The sequence below is a fragment of the Lipophrys pholis genome (assembly GCF_963383615.2).
Source record: "Lipophrys pholis genome assembly, chromosome: 22".
Taxonomy (NCBI): Eukaryota; Metazoa; Chordata; class Actinopteri; order Blenniiformes; family Blenniidae; genus Lipophrys; species Lipophrys pholis.
Window position 1 is genome coordinate 11,562,436 of NC_137644.1, and position 21,548 is coordinate 11,583,983.

General features: G+C 40.9%; 1 protein-coding gene across 1 annotated transcript in view; it reads left to right on the forward strand.

Annotated features, from left to right (window-relative positions):
• The window catches only part of LOC308126915 (proton myo-inositol cotransporter-like), a gene marked incomplete at both ends in the record, with an annotated part of 62,932 nt that overhangs the window by 15,700 nt on the left and 25,684 nt on the right, over positions 1-21,548 (forward strand). The window lies entirely within an intron of this gene.

Sequence of the window (21,548 nt, forward strand, 5' to 3'; positions counted from 1 at the left end):
CTTTTGTTATGTCTTTATCCACCATCTGTTTGAATGTGTGAGGAAAAGAGAGACGTTATGCACATTCATAGGCATGAAGCATCTGGTCTCGTGAATAACTGCAATGATTGTGATTTAAAATCCTTTTTTTAAACGTTTCTTACATTTAAAATGGCAGGATTAACTGTCTGGAGGAACAATTAACCTATTTTTGCATATAATTATAAATACATGTTTATTGAACATGTTGCTCCAACTTTGAAATAATATAAAACACAGACTATGGTGACCGTCACACTGAGACCCAAATTATGGTTCAGGGGTTTGCACCGTCGGCTCACAGCCAGAAAGACCCAGGTTTGATTTCTCGTAGTGTCTGCATGTTGTTCAGATGCTCCTGCTTGCTCCAACAGTGCAAAGACAAACATGCGTGTCAGTCGTGAGGTTAATCGTTGAGTCTATTGACTTTTGCGAGAACGAACAATCTCAGGTTCCCTACCGATTACACTCCCTTTGCTCAAAGTTAACTAATATAACCCTCATCCTATACACCCCTGGAAGATTTCCTCGAAGATTATGTGAATGTTTGAGTTGAATTGATAGATAGATAGATAGATAGATAGATAGATAGATAGATAGATAGATAGAGTTTAAAGAGAGACAAAAAGAAGGCAGCAGAGAGCATGTGGGAGTGAAAGGGCTGTAGATAAAGGCAAGTTTGAGGAATGGGGGGGGGGAAATGGGCTGAAAGAAGAGGAGATGAAACCAAATTGGATTCATCCTGCAACTAATCAACCTTGACAACAGAGAGCAGCACGTCTCTGAAGGGAGTGGCGTCCACAGATTCCCCCCGGGGGTCCGTGTGGCCTGCAGCGGAGGAGAGCTCTCTATCGCACGCTCACTCCCAAATAATCAAACACTGATGCTGAAAAGTGCACGCTCACACGAGCAGCCAAGTGTCCTTGTGGTGGGCCTCAGTGTGTGTCCGGCACTTTCATTTTCAGCCCCTCCTCCTCACTGGAGCTCAGCTTCGCAGCCGTCATTGGTCTCTGCGTACGAGCAGCATGTTGGCGCTTCACGCTGCGTACCTGCTTGTTACCCTGCAGCCGGTGGATCACATTCGGGTTCAATGTGAAATGTGAGTCATGAACCCGATGTCAATATTTTTAGGATGTTGTTTTGCTCAAGCTTCTTTCCATTGTATCTGGGTTTTTTTTTTTTTGTGTGTGCGTGTGTCTCTGTTGTAATTCACACGGCAGAAACCAGAACACTATTCTGTATTTTTGTCACTATTATTCTGCATGCAGAGTATTTCTCCTTTTGGTTAGGATGGTGGCACTGGAGGATTCAACAGACAGCATTGATAAATAATAGGGAGAAGAAAATGATGGGTACGTTGCTGACACAATAGCTGTACAAGACCTACTGCACGTCACTACTTGCAGATATTCAGAGATCAACCCAAATTTAAAGCCTGCAGTTTGATAATAGAGTCATCAATTCACCATGAATGCATATTTTTTCCAGGGGGAGAACATTGTTTGTGCTTGCAGAAAAGTCACAGAGGGAGAGAAAACATCCAAACGCCAGAACCAAACAGGGCATATAAGTTGACTACTGGAGCAAAATGCCGCATTTCGACTAATTGGTCTAGAAATAAGTCAATCGTGATCCCGTCTCTCATGTTTTAGGTTGTTACACATTTTCCAAAATCAGAAAAGAAGAAAACAATCTGACATTACCACAAGGACGTTTTAAAGCTGACTGAACTTGCAAGAGATCTGACTTTGCCAAGCACAGAGTACAGACACGACATGGCACTAAGCTATTTGACCTTTTAAATCCACTTCTCGGCAGAATTAAAAACCAATGTTATTCTGGTCTGATTCGCTCCTCCAAATTAATTAGGTCCCTTTTCTCTCCGCCTTTGCGACTACGAGAACACAGACTGTCTGGGCTTCTGGTAAAGAACAGAACTCATTATGACCAGAGCTACAAAACTACTTTAACCAAATCACATGAAGGATGACACATGGCTTGTATCACCAGCCATCAGCTGAAATCATAAGTTAAGACTGAACGAGGATAAAGCGCCGGTCACGGTCATGACTCTGAACGTGATTGTTTCAGGAACGATCTGTTCCGGTGGTTTGGTCCGTCTGGCGCTGAAAGGGTCCAACCACAGCCCACCACTTCTTTTAATGCAGGGCTTGAGAGTCATTGTAAGGAGAGTGTGGTCCCTTAGTGCACAGCTTGCACTTTTCAGCGATCTCCAGGAGTGAAATATTCAAGTTATAATTGAAAGTCTTTTTTTTTTAAATAATCCTGGCTTGGCTTTTAAATCAGTTTGCATTGTAATAAAAGTTTATATGTAAATGTTGAGGATGTGTTCAATTTGGAAAAAGGAAGGAAGGTAAGAGATTTGAACAGTAACATTGAAGGCCAGACTCTCGGTGTAAAGAATAGCACAGATATCAGAATGATGAATATGTCCGTTTGCCCTTTAAATTAGAGGTGGAACCTGCTTTGGTTCTAACACTCTATAATTGACTCATTTTCCTCCCAGACTGGCCTCACGTCTTCTTGCGCGTGGTCACTGGTTCCCTTGAAGGAGATGGAGACGTTTACCTGTAGCTTTGTTGTGTGTGCCTGTGTGTTGTCACCTGGAAAACAAAGGCTCACCGGTAACCATGGAAACAACACTCCTCACCTATTTTCTCTCACCTCAGACGCAATGTGGTGAGTGTTAGTACACACACACACACGGTTGATTTGCACCGATTGAACTGGTGCAATGAGTATTTACGTTTTGAATATTTGACTGTCAGCCCAGCCTAATTTAATTGGTACATTTTCCTGCCTGTGGATCAGTGGAAGTGTGGGTTAGGTAACTGTTTGCGTTTCAAAAATGTCTATTAAACAAGAGACTTGTCACTTTTGTTTGCTTCACCACTTTTAAATGAGAAAACACACAAGGATGTTTTGTTCACTGTGTTGCAACATATTTCAGAGCAATTCTAGTGCACCTTGTTACTCTATTACTTCACTAGGATACTTAAAAGGCACACTTCTGCTTGTTGATATTGCGCATAATGAAGCTATATAAGCCCAAAGATAATACAAAAATAGAAATTAAATGATCCAATATACACAGTAATGATAAAAGTTGTACTTGTATGTTGTACAGGAGTACATTTGACTGCACATTTCTTCATATTCTCAGGAAAAAAAACCACTTTTGGATACATTGCTGTTTATCAGCCACCAACAATGACATGGACTTCCCTCCCCTGAGCTTTTGGATGTATCGTCAGAAGGTTTTTGGTGTTAAAGTCAGACATAAAAAGCATTTTCTGCATGATTTAAGTGTGTCGTGATCAAAATCAGAGACAGCTAGTGTGATTTTCTCCGATTGATTTAGCTATTTTTAGTGCTCTAAGCTGACGTAGAAGGAAGGACATTCAAACTGAGACACGGGGATGATGATGATGATGTGTTGTCAGCCTTGAGTCAATGAGCTCTGATTACATTTTTTTTTATTTTTTTTACCTCAACAGGAGGAGAAAGGAGGTGGGGGTAAAGTAGGAGCACACAAAGTGAAAGTGAAGTGGAAAATGGAGGCGCTGTGGCAGCAATTATGACAGAGAAGCAATATTGTGGCAATATCGCAGGGCAGTTCTGTCGGCCAGTATAATGTAATTCTTCATGAGCGACTTCATGGCACACCTTATTGAGCTCATTGATTTCCTTCGGAAAGCTTGTTCATAACAATTCTTGTTTCAAGCCGCTCTGAGCAGACTGAGGCGTAACCTTACAAAAACAAAGGGCACGTCCGGGTGCTGAGTGATGGAGGCAGAGTCAGGCAGTCGATCACTTTACCCTCGTTCCTCCAACCCGGCGCACGTCTCTGTTCAAACCAAATTGAATGGCAATGATTGTGAACTGTTCAGAGTTTTTAGAGTGAGGATTAATGGTGACGTTGGCATTTAGTCAACATAAAGAAGAATCTCTTGATGGTTCTTTTTTATATTTGTTTGACTTGGTTTTGGCCATTTCGGGTCAAAGGCATTGTGTTTTCAGATTCTCTCCTTTATTAGTTTGAAACTTGAAAAATGTCTTGAATACGCTTGTGTTTACACTCTAATTAGCTCTGGTTATAATTGATATACATTTGATTTACCATGAAGAATAAGCTCTTCATTTGCGCATCGATTCTGGAGGAGGCCACCAAACGGTTAAAACCTGATCACACCTATTTATACTGAAAACAGCTGGTTACAAATACTGAGAAAGAACCAAAGCTGTGTTGCAATAAGGCCTTGAGCAAGAAGACGCTGAGACGCAGTGGTAGGGAAGGAAATGGCAGAGTAGGGAGGTAATTCTCAGCACAAACATTACAGCAGGTGATCTCTTTCAAAGTACACATAGATAAGTGCAGCTTGAAAGATCAATATGTAGGTCTTTTTTTTTTTTGCTGGAATTTCCCTTTTTAAACAGGTTTGCTTTCATTCTGCTTGTCCGGAGAGGGGGAGGTTGTTTGGCCAATGTTGATTTGAATGGGGAAGATGAAAGAAGTTCGCTCAATGTCAAGCACTTCTGACATCAATGTGAAGCACTACAATCACTGTGTTAAAGATGTCTGGTGGGCAAACAGGCACAGCCAGTAATCAAGATGAAAAGTTCCGGCAGTTCCATTTGAAAAGGTATTCAGGAAAGATTCTGATTTAAAGCACGGTTATATTAATGGATTCAAACCAGCGAAGACTCTTTATCACGTTGAAAATCTGTTTATTTGTGCTGCAAACTAATCTCCAATCTGTAACCCAGCCTTTAGTGGGACTTGTTTTTTCACCATCTGCCTCTAAGTAATTGAACGGTACACTGTGTTAGCAGTGCTGTGTTCATGTCCCTGCCATGTTTTCAAATGGCTGATTTGATGTCATTTTTTTATTTTTTATTGCTGCTTATTCACAGGAGTCCCCAGCGCGCACACACACACACACGCCTGATAGATGTGTGAGGGACTTTCGTTGTTTACCTCCAAATCATCCCGCCGATCTTTAATAATTCAGAATATTTGAACATTTTATGAAAACTTTACTGCTGCTCTGCGTCTGTTAAAGTCTGTGAGAAAATCTCCAGGGCTTCAAATGAAGGAGGAATTCTCTTTTTAAAAGGACGGCCCATTGATTTGTGTTCTCCCTGTGCACGATGGGTTTTCTTTAGGTGTTCAGGTTACCTCCCAGAGCTGGATGAAGTGGTATGAAATGTGGCTGCTGACCCAAAAGTGGGTCTTTCGGCCCATTTTCAATGGTCACGGGCCTCAAAAAACCCAAAAATGAAGGTTGAAATCAATGTCACATCATGTAATATCACTTCTTAACATGAGGTAGTGACAACCCTTTATAATGTGATTTACCACACTGTCGAAGGACACCCACAGCGCTTTGGCATTCGCCAAATGAGCATAACAAAACGCACATATATAGAAAGAATATAAGATATCATTTTTATTATATCCAGGACAGTTTGCGACAAAAAAAAAACAAAACATCAGTATGTTTTGTGCAGCCACCAAACCTGAAACTACATTTCAGTAGAGACCAATTAAATCTCGTACTTGTGCTTGAAAACATGTAAAAAAACAAAAGGCTGAAGTGAAGAGTTTCGATTTTAATTAATGCAGCTAATTGAGCATCAACTGGGAATATTTCGCTCTCTACATCCAGATTTGCAAGTTATTTTGTCATTTATCTTTTGTGTTCGATGGCATGATATATCAGTCCTTTAAACTATTATAATTGAATGGATTTTGAAAAAAAACTTGATTCGAGTTTCTGATTGTCATTGAAGATGAAGGTGGTGGAACTATATCATCATTTTAAATGCATACTCAGTAAGAGAGGTTGTGTGTCGCCTTTATTTGAGAGATTCGGTTTGTTGTGATGCAGCAGGCGACTCACATTCAAGCCTCTCTTTTTATTGATGTCTGTGGGTTCACTGCTCTGCACTCAAATCAGACTTAATTGAATCTAAACATGCCGGAGGCATTGTCATCTCCGCTTATCTACTTTTCAATTAAAAAAAAAAAAAAAGAAAGAAAAAAGAAGACGACGCCTACTGTTTTCCATCGCAGCATTTTGGGATTTTTGACGAGAGTGCTCACAGGGCTTGTGCGAGTTAAATATTTGGGAGCAGTGGAAATTACACATTTGTGTTGGAATCACTTTAAACGGTAATGAGGTTATGGCGAGGTTAGCAGGGTGGAGTGCAGGGAAATGAAACCAAAGTCCCAACTGGGAATTTATTACGGAGGCTGCATTAGCAGAGGATGCAAAGCAGGCACGCCGCTCCTGATAAAAAAAACAAAAAAAAAAACAAAGAGAGGAGATTAGGGAATTATCTTTCCCTTTGCTTCAGTAATTGCTTTCTATCCTGGCCTGCTTTGTTTCTCGCAAGTTTGGGAAACAAGTGCGAACGCGGTCAAACTGCAGACTGGTGTCGTCTCGCATTTTATCGCCGTTACAAATGATGATCAGACTCTTCAGCTGCGGCTTCACATCGATTATCAGAGTGTTGGCAATGCGCTCGCAGACGCCCGCAGTGTTCATTATGTTTTGCTGAAAAGTCAATACACTTAATACACGCTGGAGAAGTTGGGAGATTGCTTCTTTATTTTCAGCGAGAGGAGAAGGTGAGCTGAAAATTTTCAGAGCAGAGTGAAGTGGCCTCTGGAGAAATGGAGCTGCTGGAAGTTGATATGAAAAAGTTGAATGTTAATAGCCATTGTAATCTTCCATCGATCTTCTGTAATGCTTTATCTTGTTTATTGTCTCGGGCACTCGGAGCTCTTTAGTTATATTCAAGCACTTGAACACATTGGTGCTACTTTTTGCAATAAAACCATTTTGACCATCGTTGCATCACGCTGTTGTGTTACGATATCTTATAATACGACGCTCGATGCTATTTTGTGTTGTTACGTTTTGATGCTCCATTCCTTTGACATGTTAACACACGTTGTGTTATTCCGTTTTGCCCTGTGTTATTCTACGCCACGCCACATTTTGTTGCGTTGCACTGGGTCGTGTTATGTGGCGTTTCAACTCAATCGTTACATTACTTAGGATTCCTTTGCATCACTGTGAACTCAAGCCCACCCGTCACACACGCCACAATAACCTTTCAATAGGCGCAGATTCTAAACAAAACCTCAGAACTCGTTCATGTCATCATGCCAACTACAAAACACAAAGTCTTGCTGTTATTGCTTCAAGATTGACAGACAAACAGAACCTGTAGTTTTAGCCCTGAGCGCAATATGCATTTATGTGTTTGATTGCGTGACTTCCCATCTTTAAAGAAGATTCCCACCATATTTTAGGACTTTATCACTTTGGAAACTGAACAGAATCACACACACACGGCTGTCGCAGAGAAAAACATTTCTAAAAGAGACGACAGTCACTGGATTGTATAAAAGATTGCCTACACACTCGGGAGACCCACGTTTCTGCAGTATAATGCGTTACTTTCAACAGAGACAACAGAACAGGACTTATTAGGCGCTTTGCGAACCACTTGCATCAAACGCTGCCAAATCTGGCACCTGACCAATACAAAGTCAAATACAGGAAATCTCCCTAAATAGCCTCTTATCTCTGTCTTTTCATGATGTTACACTCATCAAGCCATCATTATAGAAGCATTAGCAACCACCACAACCATTTGCGGCACAATGGGGACATATAGAAGCTATTTCAGCCACCAAAAAATGTTTTCAAATTGTCTCCATCCGGGAGTCTGCTGCAGTTTTTTTTTTTTCAGCCCCCAATAATCACCGCTCAACACACAATGGGGAGAACAACAAAAGGCGGTTTTTATTTGGCGCCAGCGGAGCTTTTCACCTACTTGAAATAGAATTTGAGTGAAATCAACAGCTACTTTAACATGTGGCAGATTTTCTATGGGAGCGTCTATTTGTGGCTCCCGGTTTCCACATGTAGTGACAGCAGTGAGGCAGCCTGTGACTCATCCAGAGATGCCTCATTCAATTAGCGCACACTTGTTGAATGGGCATGTTTTGGTCTTGGACACCCCAGTGAGCCCTTAACAGGAACTCTAATGGCTCTGACTCAAAAAGGCTCCATCTATAACAATGGGTTTATTGGTGCATTAAATTGACCTTAACAAAGTTATCATTTGAATAGTTTTTAATAGGAAATGAAAAACAAATCACGTGATATAGATGCCTATGTTCCCCGTCTCCCAGAGGCCAGTCTGACTCGGTCTGCTTGCGATACGTGTGTGTCGGAGTCCCTCAGGTGGATCCTTTTCATTTGCATAGGAGCAGGTGTGCAGCTGGGAAGTCATGAATCTCAATAAGTCGTGAGATTGATTGCTCACAGATGTCAAAGTGGCTCAGGGGATTTTATTAGTGGGCAGAGTTCTTGCAATTTTGTTCTCGTCTCTTTCTGCAAATGTGACATAACTCTGGATTACACACTTTTTAGCCGCAATTGCAGCATCTTGTGCCAACAAGAGGAAGGTCCTCAATTCAGCACGGCAGAGATCTGCACCTTCAGAGGGTTTTTTTGGGTTTTCTTTTTTTATTAACAGTGGCAGCTGAGGTGAGTGGAACAATATAATTGACTTAACAACTTCGGATATAATTTTATTATTGAATCACTCACAACTAGTTGACCAGGACGGGATCATCATAACTCAGGCTACTTTTTAAAAAAATTCAATAATAAAAGGCACCAAACTATACAATCCAGCAGCAATACTTCCAGTTTTGATAATATCATTGTGCTTTTTATGTTTGTTTTTTAGTTGATATTTTTATCTTGTCATTGTTTGTGCATGTTTCTTGTGCTCATTAATCGGTGTTTGCAACACTTTGTGGCAAATATTACATCGTTTTCAAACCATTTTATAGGTTTCAGTTACCCTTTTGAGAGAACTTTTGGTCTATTTCAGTTTTGTTTGTTTTATGGTCACTTAGGATTGCTATGAGATTATTGAGCATGTCTGTGGTGAATCTGGATCTTTTTTTTGGCTGTTTTGTTTCTTCAAGGACCCATAATGGCATATGTTGTAATTATTTCAAAAATCTTTACAATAACTTTCTGCAAATCTGATGCAATTAAATCAAGTCAAAGAAAACACTGTATGTGCGCGTTAATGAGTGACAAGTGGTGCTTGAAAGATGCACTTGTGAGAACAGTGTTATTTGAGAACCAAACAAAAGCATCAACTTAACCAGAAAATTGAAACAATAAGTGAACCCAACATTTGTGATATTGCTTGAAACTACATATATTCAAATGTACATGTATCTTTTTACATAAGTAAACACATTTACAGAGTGAGTACTTAATAGTTGCATTTGTGTGTGGCGCTGCTTTCTGCGCCCACTGAATATTGTGGTTTCTCCTCCATCAATCTGACAGCTTCAGTTCCTTTAAAGGTTTTCGCACAATGGATGGTGATGAAACAGATTTATGAATGAGAAATGTGTTCTTTCTTCCTTCCTCTGTCATTAATCACTTCGCCACCTTTCGGACTTTATCATCCGTTCCTGAATATAAAATGTATTTATACTGTAGTTAAAGGCGCTTCCGTCCGCAGCTTTCCCAGCTGTAAACGTGCCGCGGACATACAGATGCAGCACAGTAAATATAATCACATCGTATCTGATAATCTGTCAGTAAAGGGCACCGGAATCGATGTAAAAGATGACGGCTGCCTGGTGCTGCAGAGGAAGTGCTTTTCTGGTTGGTGCTGATGCTGTGGTACAAAGTGTTTATGTCATTTCCTCACTGATGTTTTGTCAAAACTAAAATGATCATTACTGTAACCCTTTTGACAGAGAGCTTCAGTGACAAGATTCGATGACGCTCGAGGACGTCACTGTTGGCATTAAATTGTGCTTAATGTCTTCTTTTGCATTAGAAACAAGGACTACCACTCAATTGACTGAATATAAATACAGAATAATCTCACTGAATGTAAAAACACTTAAAAGAATGCTAAAGTTGTGAGTGTTTCATTTTAAATGCCCACAGTTTGATTGATTTTAGCTTCTCTCTCAAAGATACCCATCCTTGATGGAGCAGAAGATTTCATTTAATGTATCTACTGAATAATTGTCCAATAAATATCTTAGTTTTAAGCAGCATATTATGATCCTGACCAAAATGTGAGGGAAAGCTACGGACAGGTCGCTTGGTAAACCACAGACACTCGTATAGAACTTGTTCTTTTTTTTTTGTTCATTCAAGATCTACACAGAAAGGCAAACAAGCCCAAACTGAATTTGACAGCAACAAACACTCACCTGAGATGAGATCTTTTTTTTTTTTTACCACTACACCATCTTACAGGCTTTATATATTTATGTTAATATCCAGTTTTGATCTTTTCAAAAGCTAAAAGCAAATTGTGTGACGGTGGAATTTTTGCATAAATGCTTTGATGTGAAGTAATCTATCAATTAAGTCGGATATTTTGGTCAAAATTACCCAACGCCCTTCTTTGCCTTCCCTAATTAATGTCTTTGCTCTTATGTTTTTGAACTGGAATCATGCCACCTGCTTTCCCCAAACAGACAAATCTCTTTAAAGATCCCACCGCTTCTACAACACAACACATTTGTTTTATTCTGCTCCGTTTACATGCCTCGGGCGCTCTGTGATCACTGAGCCAGCACTTTGAGAGATATGATAAGAAGTTTCAGAGGAGTATTTACTTCACCTCTGCCTCTCTTGAGTTGCTGCTTTGAAACGAGCTTTCTGAAGATTTCTTTGAGACTCTTAATGAAAAATCCCCTCGTGTAGTTCCTTTTTCTCTCTCCCTTGTAGTTCACAATATTCGCTTCGCTTGAATGGATCAATCGGTCATTGATTTGTTTACCTAATCTTCTTTAAAGGCTTTGTGGCCGTAGCAGACCGTCCACGGCGTCGTGGGATTGTTCAATATTTCGAAACCCGCTGGGGTCGTCTTTCAGACGAGACGTGCCAGCGAATCATGGAGGGAGGAGTTTAGGAAGATTCTGACGAGAACAAATGTGAGGAGTCTGTCACTAAACTCCTGCACTGAACAATCATGTCATCTACCTGTAAGTTATTGCAGTTTCTGCTCGGTGCAAATCAGGCGGCGTACGTCGATTTTCAAAAGTCACAGATTTGCTTCAGTTTTTCATTTTTGAAAGAATGAAATGCGGCTTTCAAAGCAGTTTACAGTCGCTTTTTGTTTTTAATTGACGGGCTGCAGCAAGTAATGGAATTTTTTTTTCCTTAAATCCTTGAATTTAATTTCTCTACATCACGGCAAAGGATACAAAATAACTTTTTGTCTTTTCCTCATTCTGAGATGAGGAGTTCAAGCATAAGAGATACTGCATGTATAGACAGTTTATATTCGGTTTATAATACTATGTACTGACCTCAAAGAAATGAATGGTGGTGAACTGAACATAACCTTGGGGTTAAATTAAGAAGAGCAAATGACTGAATGGCGGGGAAAAAAGTATAGAAGTATATAATAATAAGAAGTGCATGAATGAATAAAAAAAACATCTATTATTTTAGATTTTACAGGTTACTCTTCTAAGCTCTTCCAAGACTGCTCTGAGACTGCTCATAAAGACATCATTTAAAAAGAATGCATTTGTTTATATAGAAGTCTTTTTTTCACACCGTCCTCAAATGTTTGCACAGTACTTTATATTCACAATATGTGCAATTTACTTTCTGCTTTCATACTGGACAGACATGTATGCTCCAACATTAGTGATTAAGGAATCTCAATGGTAAATCCTCCTATTTATTTGGATACATTCTACATTTCATGCTTCTTCTTCCCCACTCGACCAGATTTTAAATAGTCTTGTGTTTTTATAATTGTCTGGCTTATTCTTATATCCAAAATGTTTGACTAGTTAAGTAGATGGTTTTGTTTTTTCAAAAACTGCTTCAAAATGTGCTGTTGTTTCCACTATTGTACTGGAAAGTTTGAGGCATAGCAATTATTTTCAGGCTTAACTTTCTGCTTCTCTCAGCATGCATCGACACAAACGGCCAGGAGTTTTTTTGGGGGTTTGTTTTTTTTCCCCCGTGCAGTAGAAAAAGCAGTGAACAAAAGAGCTCCGTACTCCACTGTCCCCCTGTAGGTTTTAAGCAGCTTATTAATAATTGAGCGAGGAGAGTTGTGCAATGGCGGATCTATCATGATTCGCCCCTCTGCTCCTGTCACCAGCGCTGCTCGGGTAGATGGATATTGAAGCAAACGGTTTCGCACTGTGTTTTATGAGGGCGGGCAGATGGGCCAGCGCTCCATTATTATTTCCCATTTTCAGAAATTGTGGTAATGAATTTCAGCAGAGGCAAATCCCCACATGCTACAGTAAGGCATGGTGTTGAAAGGAATCCAAAAGTGTGGGCATATTGGTAGTTGGGATTTACGTCACATACAGTTTGGGATTGCCTCCCATGTGCTACTCAGCGATAGAAAATGTAGTCAACCCCCCCCCCCCCCCCCCCCCCCCCGCAACTCTTGACATCCCTCGGTACCTGCTTGTTTTCGGTCAAGCTGGCAATATGCAGCTGATTCTTGCATAATGGTTGTTAGGGCATTCAGTTTTACCCATGCGGTACTTCTGTTTTCGCAAAGTGTCGGGATCCTTCAAGGCTTTGCTCTGTTTCGTTCTATCTAACGACCAATGGCGTGTCTGAAGAGCCTTATCACCGAATAATATAAATCGCGGCTGGAGAATCAGGGGGAGCTGAAAAATGCATGTGCCTCTCGGTCCTCTGTTTCAGGTAACGACGCGTTCTGCCTCATCCTCGGTGGTACATAACTAGGTGGCTCCGTTACACTACTTTCCAACCAACAAATGGTAGAAGTTACACTCTTTCGCTGTAGTTCTGTGTTTTGTGTCGTTCTTCAGCTCCAACATGGACAGAAACGTGTGAATGGTGGGGAAAGCAAAAAGCAGGCTCCTTCCCTCTATCGATTCGTTCCCTTGATTAGTTTCTGGAGATGTGGTAGATTTATTGACTCCCATACTGACACTGTAAGCATGAATGGAAACAGCTGCTCCTCTTTGCTCAGAATTTTCTCTTTGTGTTATTTTCTTGCCTTTCAGTGCAAAAGAGCAACGTCACTGAAGTCTAAGAAGGAAACATGAAATTTCACGACTGGAAAGTTCCAGGAGCTTTTAGACTGATATAATGAGCTGTAAGAGCTTTGGGGGGGTTGAAAAGTGGTTTTGTGACATCCTACCTTTAACTCTCTGTTGCGAGTCGGACTGTGTTTCAAGAATGCAGGGATAAATTGGTGACGTTTTGGGGTAAAATTCAATGTACTCATAGGACCTACATCATTATCAGGGAATGGAAAAGAAGAATGGAGAATAAAGGAGCAAAAGGCATCCATATCCCCCACAGCTTCCTTTTAATCTTTTGGAGGATGTTCCTCAGCAGCTGCACTGGCAATTGGAGAGTGTGGAAAGTGGCTCCTCTTGATGTAGACGAGTCGTGGCTCTACTTTAAGTCTGTCCTCAATGGTCGAGCTGCTCACTTTATAACCTGTCACCCTGTGGAGAAAGCGTCTTTCTGCCACTTAGATTCGGAATTTCAGTTTCTCTGCCAAGACCTAAAATATATGACCACAAGTGATGGTCTAGATGTAGAATTATCTATTCTATTTCCGCAGTAATACCCAGACTAGCCTTGTTTGACTACAAACAAAGTTACTAAAATCATCTTTCTTGACGAATCCAACCTCTATTTGAACTTCTGCAAGTCGTCTTTGGCCATGTCTGAATACATTTGGGTTCTGCCATGCGATTGACTGATTAGATACTTGCATTAATGAGCAGCATGATGTGTAAACGTCACGGCCACTCATGTATATTTTCCTTTCCTTGGCTTGCACGATTCCACCCATCCGTCCGTCCATCTGTGTGTCTGGTGCTCAGCTCCTGGCAACCGCTGGCCTCTCGGCGCCCTTAGATAAACACAGCTGCTCCCCTGCATCTGTAGACAGGAGGCCAGGCTTCGCTCTAGATTTGATCAGCTCCACCTAAAAGGCTGCGTTTCCTCAACATGACGGCACCTGAGTGATTCTCAATTATCCGAGAAAGAACCAATCTAGACTCATGCCTCCGTGGAAATGCGAGGCATTAGTTTTACATTTTGAAGTTCTGCTGCAAGAGGGCATGTTTCCACTTATCGCCGACCGTTTCTTTTTAATATTATCTTGCGTGTCTGCAAGAACTGCTCCACTGACAAGTGCTTGACAGGGTTTTGACTGATTAGGTTTTCTCCGTCCTCATTTCGCCACACGTCGTTCCCACCTGAAGTCAAGGTCACAATTGTTATGGACTGCTAAAGAAACCAAGTGTATATATAAATCCTGTCTCAAGTGCTTCTCTATTCTGAAAGTGATAACACTTTTTTTCATGTTTTGGAAAAGCTTCCTAAAGATGCAGAAATGTCTTCTGGTTCATAATCCACAGGCCGAGAATGACTTAATTTGTTGATTAGAACATAAAAATGCTTTGATAATAGGTGGGTAACTATGATGCTGTTACTATTTTGTTCTACTGATGTGGCCTCAACATACTGTAGTACAAATCTAATAGTCTCAATCGTTTTTGCCAGACTCCCATCAGAAATGGTAGCTTTCTTTAAACTTCAAACTATTCTGTTAATACATCAAACTCTTTGATGAGAATACTTTGAAGAGAGCCTGTTGTCCCAGTAGGTGTATAATCAGCCGTTTTATTGTAATTTAGTGACACACTGAGTGGGCTGCCCTGTGGTTTGAGCTGTAGCGAAGAGAGACCTAATTTCTATTCTCCATTAGTCTCAACCGTCTGTTCTGCTCTCGACTGTGAAGAGGGTGAGATATGTCATGATCCAGCTCTGATGTGGAAGTGAGAGAGAGAGGTGAGAAAGAAGGAAAGAAGGCGATGTATGTATGTAGTAGAAATAATTGCGTCGGGGGCCTGCAGATTACGGGCCTTCGTCCTTGATTGCAACCTGCTCCCTTACGTAAGTGTCGCTCATTCCCAGGCTCTTACTTCCCCGGGACACGGTGATTGGATCGGATGGAGGGAGCTATTCCTGTCCATCCTAAGAGCGACGCTGTTCCTCTTCAAAGTCTGGTCTGATCTTTGTCATTGCTCCCTCTGGTTTTCTAAAAGTCACCTGAAAGCCTTCGAGTCCCGAATTATACGTCGTTCGTGCGTCGGCAGATATTTGGATATATTTGACTGAGGTTTATACCGTTATAAATCATAATTGTAATCAGTAATTATTAGTTCTTCATTTGGATGCCTGCCAGTGTTCCTGAAAAGCGAGCTACTCTCTTTGCTCCCATTCTGCTGCTTCCTCTCCCTTGTGTATATCTGATTATGTCGACGGCAGCACGTGAGGAAGCTTGAATAAATAAGAAACGTACGACAGGACCGTCCAGGCTAAACGGGAACTTTAATTGGCTGTGAGGGTCGGTCTGTGAAGTGGAGCGGGTGTTTTTCCCAAACTCGGGTAGCCAAGGAAAAAAAAAAACTAATTGGAGATTCCTTCACTGAATATCAAAGACGGGGAGATGACTTGGAGGGAGACGGAGACGGACGCCGATCTCATTAAAAGCACATCCCGGGCTCCCCTGGTTGACTGTACAAACAAATTGTATCACGGTCTCCAGGCGAGGGATTTGTATTTGTTAGACTGATGGCTGGTGAGATAATCAAAGGAGAGAGAGAGAGAGAGTGCAGGTGGTGATGGTGGAAGATTGATCACAGAGCTTCTGTGGCTGGATTGACATAAGAGGAGGTACCATGGTAGGCAGCCTTGTGTGTGAGCTGTGCAGCCAACCGTTGGGCTTATCCCCATTTCCAGCAGACACATAACACTGTTTTGTTTATGCTTCCAGCTACTGATTGCTGGAGTTTAGCACTGCGTGGTTAAAAGTCAAGATACATTTCGCACTTTCGACTGAAATCACTGGGTACGGCGTTACAGTAGAGACGGTAATTCACATGACGCAGATGTAGCTGGAAAGGTGGAAAACTAACGTGCAATCACTGCAGTGCTATGAGACCTAATCACTGTGCTTGTGGCTTACTCGTAGCGCGCTGGCTTGTTTGTCATTGCCTTCTCTCTTCTTCAATATCTCATCTGATTAAATTACAGCTGGGTGGTGTTCAACTGAGGAAATGAAGCTGTGTGTTTTGTGACTTTGTGTGCGTGTGCATGCATGAGAGCGCGTGTCCTCATGCCTAAGTGGATTTCAAAGCAAATCTGTGTGTGAGAACGTGTGTGTTAATGTTCTCGCATAGGTAATGTGTCATCAAACCATTATTTGTGCTGTTTGTTTGATCTTGTGATTCTGTGTGCACTTTTTACAGAGCAATAACAATACTGCAAATCGCATTGTGTTTGTGTGATTTGTTGTGTGTGTGTGTGTTCCTGTCTGTCTGCACTGGTTGACACACCAGTGGTCTGCAACCTACAGCTCTAGAACCACATGTGGCTCTTTAGCTCCTTGGTATACGCTCCTTAAAGCTTTTAGAACATTTATAAAAACAGTCAAATGCCTTAAATGGCAAACACGTATTAATCCTGGGGTTAGGTTAGGTATGAGGAGGTAGAAGTTACAGTTACATTTAGAGTGAGTCTGCAGCAACTGAAGGTAAATCAATGTATTGTTCCTGCAAGGAAAAGTAGATTGAGCCACTCCTCTCGCAGCCATCAGGTTTCAACTCTCTTGATAGTTGAGTTGGGTACATGAATCCTGATTTCCCTGTCCCTAATCAGATAAGGGTCCTCTGGTCTGGCCTCTCGGGATCAACCAATCACACTCCACCAGGTTAGCACCATGGAAATGGCTCGGCCCATAAACACATCGCTTCCTCTTCATTGTCTGAGCAGGGCTCTGCTTCATATTGAATCCTGACATAAGAAAATAAACTGGTTGAAAACCCGGTTCTGACAAATGCAGTTGAATACGAACCAAACAAATTGTACTCAAAGCAGGTCACAGGGTAAAGTTATTTTAGAAAACCGGATCCAGAAGATGAAGTAGCCATATTTTTATTCAGTTTTTTTACTTAATCTGCTTTTTTCAAAAATGTAAAATTTGGGGAATATTTTACACTTTAGACCTCACAGATGATACGAAACAGTTCTTTTCACAGGCTCAGTCCCCGTAGTGAGTAAACCCAATGTCATAACATGTAAACAACAGGCCAAACAACAGGGAGAGGGTCTACATCAACAGTTTACTTTTTAAATAAAAGTAGATCTGGTTGCTGTGTTCCTAAATTCTCCATTGTTGGACTCACACAGGAGCTCAACTGTGGATGGCAGTATTACTTGTAGACAGAACGCACACACACAATAGCAGCTGTTGCGAAATAGTCGCATTTCCCCCGTTTCCACTGAGACGGAGTCGGAGCATTTTCAAAAAGTTGCACTTTGGGAGCTGTTGTCAAAAAGTTGCATTTTCAGTGGCACCACTGTCGTGTAAACTGAGCCTTATTAGATGCTAAACGGCATAAGTGTCAAAGACCTGTACACATTGGCCTGAAGAAAACTCCTGTGGTTCGAGGTGCACATTTTGAGGAGGTATTCTGAAGGAAAAGTTTGGATTTGTTGGTAGTGTATGCAGTTGTAGTACCAGTCCAGCCCAAGTGAGATAAAATGATATTGTATAAGTTTGACTGCTCTGCTTTAAAGTTTGTTGGTAAATTTGTTGACCTGTCCATGAATACTTCTAATACAATATAGGTACTGAGAGTGATTACTCTTCATCGTTTCTACTAGGGATGCACCGATACCACTTTTTTTCAAAAATCTGTAGTATATAAGTACTTGCATTTGAGTACTCCCTGATACTTAGTACTTAGGCCAATACACACATTTATTTTTAAAAAAAAATTTCCACAGATGTTATTTGAACAACATTCCTACATTGTGATATACTCACATTCAAAATTAGTTATTTTATGGCACTGCCACATATTGTACAAAAACATTTCAATTAAACTTTGTCAGTAACTGCAGGGTTTCCTCTAACATTTATTTCGAAGTGGTGGGCCGCCATTTCTAAATCCTCGCCACTGCTGCTTCAAATTTACCTTTTCTTTTTTTTTTTTTTTTTAATTGGCGCTAATACACACCACCACAGGCCTCCACCTTCACAGCAGAGTCCTGCACTGGGTCGGGTTCTCGTCAGCTCGTCCTCTGATAGGAGGGCGGGGTGCGCTCGGTGGAACAGACCAAACACAGGCAGTATTTTGGCAGCTAAAGTAGCGGCAGCTCCATTTCAGTGCAGCGAGCCTCCAACCGTCACTTGGACAGTCAATTTTTGGAAAAGACGGCCGAAAAAATAACGCACAAACAGCTTTTTCAAAGCTGTGCGCTCCTCACTGCCCATCCCTGCTTTCTACATGTTGTTTTAGAAAGGAAAACAACCTGAACTAAGCAAATCGTCTTTTGACTTGTACGGCTGAGCTTGATGATTATTAGCTGTTTCGCTACTGTATATATACCAAAGAAGTTGTTAGACTTGTGGTATAATTATTCAGTGTGTGGAGTGGGTGGATGGGTACAGACAGCTAATAATAAATAGAATAGTAAACAAATATACTGTATGTCTTCCTCCAAAGCATGAGAAATAGTTACTGAAATGAGCTCATACTGGAAGTGTATAACCCTGACTGCATAGCAATGGAGAGTTGGTACTTTTGTATTGTTGTGAAAGGGAGCAGAGAGTCAGATGGAACGAACCCCAGAGACGGGCGTATTATCCTGGATCCAAGTTATTCATTCTCAGAGGGGGTCTTACACAGGTGGGCAGCCGGACGACAGAACACAGGGGTGGAAGCAGAAATTCAACAGACGGAAAGATCTGAAAATCCTGAGGCAATTCTGGTGAGCAAAAGAAGAAAAAATCTGTCAAAGCGGAAAAGTTGGCCGAACTGGACTCATCTAGAAAACTGGGAATTTAGCACCTGTCTTCAAGCTCAACATATTCGATCAGCTATTTAAAAAGGTGCTGGACACTGAAATAGGAATAGATTATATAGGTTTTGTATTTTAAAAAATTGGATTGTATTCTACTTTGCACTTAGTCATAGTAACATAAACACCATTGTATGTTGTTTTTTTTCTCCCTTTGACTGTATTTGCTTGTTTACTGGAATTGTGCACATAAAACTACTACAAGTTAATGTGCTGAATTTCAAACATTTAAGATATGACAGAAAATGTGTGCTTTTTTTCAACTATTTATCCATTACAAAAGACTTGGAGTTGTGTGAGTTTAAAAAGCTGCCGATGTCATTGTGCATCTTGAAATATTGTACGATACCAAGGTTAATTTTCCATTTTGCAAATATTTGAAAGATATTTGAAAGATCATAGCGAGGAGCGTCATGTTTTCAGGCTGGGCAGGATCACAGTGTCTCTGGGTAAATGATGTCAAGCCAAAGTTTGGTCATGAAACAACAAACAATTAACTCTCGTTGACTAAAGGTTATTTAGAGATAGAATACAATACAATGAAAACAATATAACAATGCAAGGTGGTCATGCATTCTTCTAGAGAATCTGCATGCAACTTTGTTTTAATTTTCTACATGAAAGTACTGACTAACGTAGGTGGTTTTAAAAACATTCTACTGATTGTGTAGCGCCCAGAAGTGGAAGAAACCTTTTTATTGCTAAATCAAAAACACATACACAAATGTCAACACAAGAGAGAAAACAAACTCAAAAATATTTGCAGTAGCTGTTTCACAGTAATTTCTAGTTGAATACTCACTCAGCCTGTTTATTTGGAAAAATAGTTTAAAAGATGTCAGTTTTTAAATTGAGGCTAACTGCTGGATTCCATAAAAATAAAATAAAAAGGAATTACATGTCACGAGAAGTTACGCTTTCAACTGCATGCTGTGAAAAATAACCTGTAATCTCTTTAATACGGTGAAAAGTGGCTTCCGCTATGAAAATGCGCTCTATTTGGTGGAAGTCAAAAAGACTTTTTTCAAAATTTCAAATCTGGGGAAACAAGAGGTCAACGATAACGTCCCCTCTGAGAAGTCTGGCGGGCGACCATCACAACATAGTGTGTTTTCTTTGTGTGTGTGTGTGTGTGTGTGTGTGTGTGTGTGTGTGTGTGTGTGTGTGTGTGTGTGTCAGAGGGAGCTTCTTTCACCGAGTCTGGTCTGCTTGTCAAACAGCTAAAGGAGATGTTCACTGGTCCAGAGTCCTCCCACACACAGCTGCTCCCAAATACTCAGCCTGCGTGTGTCATCCCATATGTGCAGACTCCTGCAACTTTGTTTATGATGTGTTTTGCATGTTGCTTGTGTTTGTGACGCTGCCTGTTACTTAGCGCCATGTCTGTCCAGCTCTTCCCTCATCCTGGTAAAGACTCCTCCTCCCGAATGCGTCTGTGCGCGTTGAAGTCTGCCTCTGTCGCCGAGCCAAGCGGGACTCCACCAGGCCAAAGCCAAAATCTAATACTTGTTTCATCCCACGCTGCTTTACACGCCATCTGAATAAGGGAAAAATCCTCTCTACAGAAAATGTCTTTTCATGTTCCTCCGTCACTTCGAGGAGGCTATAGATCGAATCTGAACAGGATACTTTCGGACCGGCGTGTCAAACACAAGGCCTGTGGGCCAAATCCGGCCCGCACGAGGCTTTAAATTGGCTTTATATTGAGATTATAGTCATTTGCCGTAGTGATTGTTTGGTTTTGTGAAAACATCGACACGTTGATCCAACAGAATTTGCTCATTATGAGGATTTCATACTCTGCACCACAACAAATCTAAAGGTTATTAAGGCGCTGTTTTATATTTTATTTTTTGATGTCACAATGGCCACCCACAGGTCTGATTTAATAACACCAACTTGACGGCCAAATCATGAATATATGATTAATTTGAGATTTCATAAACAAAATAATTAGGTTCCCAGGCTGTGGCTCAGTTGGTTGAGCAGGTGGTCTTCCAATCTGGAGGTTGGCTTGTTTGATGCCCCGTCTTAGATACTTTGGATTTATTAGCTTTTCTTGCTAAGTATTGACATCACAATCATGTCAAAAACATCTCTCTTTTTTTCTAAATGAAATGGCACGTATTTGTTCATCCTTAACTTTTTAAAATTACGTAAATACTTAATAATAAATTAATATTTGAGGTATCGACAGTACTGTATTCGTTTCTCCACTGGCATTTTTTTGTTGTTTGCTATTAATTCTTATTTCAAGCTGCCTTCAATAGATATGGGATGTTAGTGGGCCGTTGATGTACCTCTGTTATGCCCGTGTGGCAGAGTGAGAGTAAAGTACCTCAGGCAAAACAGAAGTGAGACAATAGCTGTATAAACAGTTGAGTCACTCCTGTTGTGGGATGAAGAGATGATGAAAATAATCACACAACCTTTTTTTTTTTTTTTTTCTTTCCACTTGATTCTGTTTAAGTACTCGAGTCCGGAGTAGCAATGAGGCTTATTTTGCTGCACCGAGGGGAACGATTAGTTCAT